Here is a 6,828-nt window from a genome sequence, read left to right as displayed (position 1 = left end):
TAATAATAATAATAATAATAATAATAATAATAATAATAATAATAATAATCGTAATAATAATAATAATGATAATAATCATATTATCACAATATAATAAATAAAAAAAAATTACATAAAAAAAGTTTTGGGGGGATCCATCCCCCCCATAATTACGCCCCTGCACGGCATCAATTATAACAGTGGCTATAGTGATTTATCTTATTTACCATATGTTTGGTCCATGTTTTATCTTTGGCTTAAGAATGAAACCAGCTTTCAATGTCAACCGAAATCAGTTTTTCTAAATATTCGTTTGCAGCGACTTCATCGATTGGTATTTTTTGTTGATTCTTTATAGCTGATATTTTTTCCAGAGGATCGATTATAGGTTTTAACGTTTGCGAAACAAAAGAACGAGCTTCAGATTCATCATGTTTTAACGTCGTGTATTTACGTCTGATATTTTTTTTTGATTTAGCTAATTCAGCTATAAGCTCACCTTCGGAAGTCATGACTTTGACTGTTGTAATATGTGTGTTGCATCGCTTTATATAACAACAAATGTATCGAACCCATGCCTATATCGTCCGTTATCACGTTTGCAGTCTTTGCTTAACACAACAAAATTGAATCTCTTTTTCCCCAACAGGTTGGCCAAAAATCTTCAAAATCTGAATACTTCATATCACCAGAACAGTGTTCTATAAACACATGTTTTGAATTAGTCTCATCTTGTTTGAATAATATTATAAAATTAGCGTTATGTCGTATAAGTTATTTCGATAAGCGGGCGTATGATTGTGCTAGGTAGCATAAAGGATTTTTTTCGGGTGGCGGGGGGGGGGGGGTAAAGGTAAAAATATAACACATTTTGCAATTAAAAAAATTATGCAAATTCTTAGTATATTTTGACTTAAATAATAGCATTGATAATAGAATAGACTATTCTATAATCATAATCACCATTCATAATCTATAACTAGTATAGTATTCAATACTAGCTCTTCATATTTTAAGCTAGTAAAATTTGTAAATTTTAACCTAGACATAGGAGAAAATTTCAAAAGAGGGGTTACAACCACTTACCCCCCCTGCGTGTGCCACTGGTAGCACACATCGATTACATTATGTTGACCTCGTAAAATATATTATCGAACGATAGCCTGACTCTCACATATAATATCATCAAAGATAAAAACCGATTTAGGTAATGATTTTTCAGATGTAATCATCTCATTATTTTCGTAAAAAGTGAATAATTGAACACCATCTATATCTTTTAGAATAGCACACAACATTTTTTATTTAGGTTGATCCAAGGATTTCGAATATATATATATATATATACAATATGAAATCGTATCCCGTTAACGTCAGTCAACAAAACATATACCAAATTAGTCTTACCGCACCTGGAAGGACCGACAATTATCGCTCGTATAGTGTTTGGTAATAGCAATCAATGTATTGACGGTATAAACGTATATGGATCAACATTTCCGACCGATATTTTAACTTCTTGATTTATAAAACGCATTTTTAGTTGTGCACGAACTCCAAATAGGTCATTACACGATATCACTCCACCACAGAAACAACAAGAATAAAGGAAGTAGGCTTATCAACTCGCTTATAAACAAAATTCCTGTTGAGCTGCATGTACCTGGTAATTATATTGTTGTTTTTGAAAAGACTTGTATAACATAACTGTTTTCTTTTATAGGTTATCAGTATTGCGCACCTGGTACGAATTTGAAAAGTATCTAGCCCGCGGTGATGGCGGCGTAAATTCTTATTGCAAAGACCATGATATAGCGTACGATCGTAGTTACGTATTGTCCGAGCGTAAAAAAGGAGATAACATTTTAGAGAATAAAGCGTGGGACAGGGTTAAAGCGAAAGACTCATCCTTAAAAGAAAAAGCGGTTGCTTGGGGTGTTACCACAGCAATGAAGGTAAAACGAAAATTAGGTGGCGATTGCAAATTCAAATCCGCTGTAAAGGCTGGTAAGAATATACTTAAGAAAAATAAAGATGAAAAGGATGTGATGAAATTAGCTTGAAAATGTCTTGTGGCAGCTAAAAAGACTTCATGTAAAAACGTCAAGAAAAACCAAACACGTAGAATCATACCTATCCTCAAAACGGGTGGAATGTTACCACTGATACCTATTTTTGCAAGTTTATTGGCATTAGGTTCACTGGCCGGTGCGATAGCGGGTATAGTCAAAACCGTAAGCAATTGGAAATCTAGCAAAAATACACCTACTCATCTGGGTAAAGGTCTATACATTAAACCGTACAAAGGCGGAAAATATAAAATCGAAAAGGGAAGTGATCTATATGTACGACTGTAAAAAGGTGGATCAACGAAGAAAACCAACCAAAAAAACTAATATCTACGTTATCTAATAGAGTTTTGTACGATTATGAAGTTATAAAATACGCTCGCTTACTGAAAATACCACATTTCATCGGCATGTTTACGAAAGACAGGTTACCTCTTTATTCGAAACTTAGAAAATCAGCGATAGTGAATTTGGATATCGAGGACAGTATGGGCACGCTTGGATAGCGTATAGAAAAAACGAAATACAAGTTGAATATTACGATAGTTTCGGTATCTTACCACCGTCTAAAGAATTACAAACGTATCTCAGCGGATGTGATATCAAATACGATTACGCGAGACATCAGAAATATAATACGGAAAACTGCGGGCATTTGTGTTTAGAATTTTTAACATGTGCACGTTAACATTAACTAGAAATTCAAGCAAGTTGGGGTGTGATATTTTCCCACAGTTAGAAGTTAAATAGGGTTCACAGTTGTGCTTATTAAGTCTCTACACAAATAATTCTATACCGAATGTCGAACCTACATGTGATACTATAGCATATAAGTCTGTGTTAGGTGCTATTTATACAGTGATTATACCTGTAGGAATATACGAGTTGGATACGGCTACATCCCTCTTAAAATCGGATGCTAATACGTTAAAATGTATAATGAAATGCGATTACGATATAAATTTCACAGTTAAAAAAAATATATCCAGATTATTGGGTTTCGATAATAAAGTATACAAAGCAAAAATCGAACATGTATCCACAAATATAATAAACATTATGAAAGTTAATAGTATAAAGGTTGAGTGCAATTTAATATCGGGCTCATTCAATAACGGTATATTGGATCAAGGGATACACGAATTTGCATCTTCCGTAGCTCAAGGATATAAAATCGTCAAAGTTCCACTTCAATCCGCATACTATCAGTGGACTATGAATCGATTAGTGAATCGATTCATCGTTTAGCAAAGTACAAATAACTTTGAGAGATCAGAATAAAGATTTAATAAATTTACGAGAAGAACCAATCACAGTCCGTCTTCAGATCAAACATTGATTGTTAGGTATCAAATTCGTTATCGATATAAAGAGGTGTGTTGTTGAGAAAAATAATAGTTTTAGGCTTAAAACCGTCAAGACAACACATGTGCCGCAAAAACAAACTAACGAAAAATAATCAGCATAACTTCATTACTTCAAGCATTACTTAGTTAAAATTATTGTGAAAATGGATGAAACGTATTTAGATGTCAACGAGGGTTATGTCGAGTGTAAAATAATTCAAATGTAATACCAGTCTTTTCTACCGTATTCATCAACTACTATGTCCAATAATGATGACGTTAGAATAACTATTCAAAATATAGATGCATATACTCTACCGTGCGAGAATTATATTTCTATTGAGAGAAAAATTGATAAAGTTACGATAGATGTGATGTTACGATAGACTACTGTTTTACTAATAATGGATTAGCCTTTCTGTTTATCGAAACGAGATAAATGGTATAGAGATACAGAAATTAAAATACCCTGGAATAACTATATGTCTGAAAGGATACTGTTTATATTCACCTAACGATATGCAAGAACTTTAAAATGCTGCTTGGGACATAGAAATTAAAAAAGAGAATAACAAAAATTTTTTTTCGAAGACAAGTTTTCCGGATATATCCCTCTGAATCATTTATTCGGGTTTTGAGAAAATTATAAAAAAATAATGCTCAACTGTAATCAACAACTGATTTTAAATCGATCGTCCAACGATTTAGATGCGTCATACGTAAAAGATGTATTTGGTAATACAGTCGGTAACAATTATAAAAAAGTAACGATTGAAATTAATAAAATTATATGGAAAATGTCTATAGTCAAAGTAGCCGATAGAGAAAAATTAAAATTATTGAAAGTGTTGGACTCCCGCAAAACATTATCGTGCGCGTTCAGAACTTGGGATTTATGCGAATATCCTGTATTAGGTACCTCAAAATACATACACTCGTGGACAATTAAATCCTGTAATTTATTTGAAAAACCTCGATTCGCTATAAAAGCTTTTCAAACAGAACGAAAAAATAACTTGAATAATCCTTCGGGGTTGTTCGACCACTGCAACCTGAAAAATATCAAAGTTTACCTGAACTCCGATGTGTATCCGTATGAAGATTTCCGTGCAGACTTCACGAAGAAATCCGTGTTTTTACTGAACAAAGCGTATACCGATTCCCAAAAATCGTACTACGAAAAAGAAAACCCATCAGCTCTACTATCGAAAAAATAATTTTTGGACTTTATACCAATAGCGGTAATAGACTTATCACGTTAAAATGATAATGTGAAATCAACTATAGTAAGCTTACGTGTAGGGTTCGAGACCACCATAAATGTACCACCCAAGACTGCAGCTTATTGTCTAATTTTACATCAAGTTATACTTATAATTCGTTCAGTGGAGAAGTTCGAAAACTATAATTTTTATGTAAATAACATGTATTATATTTTTAAAATGTATTTTTTTAATAAATAAAACTTCTTTTTTTTCCATACTATGTGTTTTTATTTTACATTCCAATAATTAATTACAAAAATTTAGAGAATTGTATAAATTTCTACAATTTACAAATAGTATAATGTGCATATTATGTTTTAAATAATTAATAAAATATTTCTTCGATGATGTCATCTATCCCTCTTTTACGTGAGAGTTGTGGAGATATCGGTGGTGATATTGGCGAGTAGCTCGGTGGAAACATTGGTGAATATCTTGGTAACGATATGGAAGATATGTTGAACGTTGTCGGATGTGATTGTTAATCGAAATTTGAGAGTCCATCATTTTGATTGACGGCTCTGCCGTCTATCGCTGTGAAGCTTGTTGTTGAAGATGGAAACCGGCTAATGATTGTAAGATCTCCGCTGTACGCCTAAAAATAATAGTAATACTTATAATAATTATGAAGAAAAATATAGTTATGTTTGTTTTTTTATTTACCTTGGGTTCAATTTTTATAATATATTATTCAGCTAGCTGAGTAGTGGTGAAGATTTTTTAGCTGGCTCACAAAATTCTAACTATTTTTCGAGATATGCGAGAAAATCAAATGGCCATGTACGTTTTTGATTTTTATAGCCATTTCTTCAACGTTTTCAACTCTTTTGAAATAATCACACATCTCATCAAACTGCTGCATTACCGTAGGCCGTACAAACTATGATTTGTGTACCATTAGCTAAATATACCCCATTCAAAATATTGTAAAATAATTGTATCCACACGGTTAAGCAATGCACGGCAGCCGTCTTGGTTTGTTTCTTCTATCACCAACACGTTCTCACCTCTATGCACCATACAGGAGACTCGTGTACAATCAGTTTCCAAAAATATATTGCGTTTATATTATGCGGATTTTTCGAGTATAAATAATAAAATATTTCCCATCAATGAATACATTCTCCGCAGAAAGTCTAATGATATTCAGACGTGTCTTGATGCTGTTAGAATATGTGCGGTTACATTAAAAGGATTTGTTAGATCCAATCTAATGCTTATGAATTTGCGTGTAGTGAAGTCTATGGTAAATGTAATTGCATCGATTAGTTGACTCAGCGGTGTTGGTGCGATATTTTTAATTTAGACCATTTTAACTTAGAACACTTTGAGAAAAATAACAAAAGACGTTTACTAGTTACGGTGTTTGGAGAGCGACTGCATACTCTTTTGCAGCGGGGTTTTGCTATAGATTTTATTATTATATGGGTGGGGGTTTGACCAAACTTGGTCAGGTCTCGACCAAATCCGAACAGATCTCGACAAGCATGTATCTTTACATGAATATTTTCATTGTTCATAACAATGATTGTCGGCTTTTCCTTGATTTAATCTGTGATACCCTTTGTATGTCACGTTTTTGACAATACATCCTTTTACAACTCAGCACGACAACACTAACCATATGACTAATGGCATGTATACACATAAATCTATTGTCCTAACATTTTTATGGTTATAAATGTGATATCCTAAGTTTAACTATTGTGTGGGTGATGTTCTTTTTGTACATCCTTTACCCTTATGATGTATATTATAATAATACATCTTTATATAACTAGGTACTATGACTAATATTAATAATATGTATAATATATATTCCTGGCAGATATTTCAACTATATGCAGTAATTTTAAAAATAATATAGTCTTGTAATATAAATCCGCTAAAATTAAATAAATCTTATCAATTTATTCCTTGTGATAACATTATCGGTTAGAGGGGTCGTAAGGTTGATAATCGTGAAAAATAAATATTGGTGGGTAGTCGGACGGCGGTTGTGGTAAAAAAAAATTATGGCGGGTGGACCGGCGGTGGCTGGACTGTGTTCGGCGGGTGGACCGGGAGAAGGGTGTTGGTAACTGGCAGATGGATCGGGCAGTGGCTATGGTGGCAGGTGGGCCAAAACATACCTTTATATACTACTTGTAACTATATACAAAATCTTTA

Source organism: Sipha flava, unplaced genomic scaffold (genome assembly GCF_003268045.1).
Source record: "Sipha flava isolate LNK unplaced genomic scaffold, YSA_version1 226_pilon_pilon, whole genome shotgun sequence".
NCBI classification, from domain to species: Eukaryota; Metazoa; Arthropoda; class Insecta; order Hemiptera; family Aphididae; genus Sipha; species Sipha flava.
The sequence above is the reverse complement of the archived record's forward strand: the minus strand, read 5'-3'. Positions refer to the sequence as shown.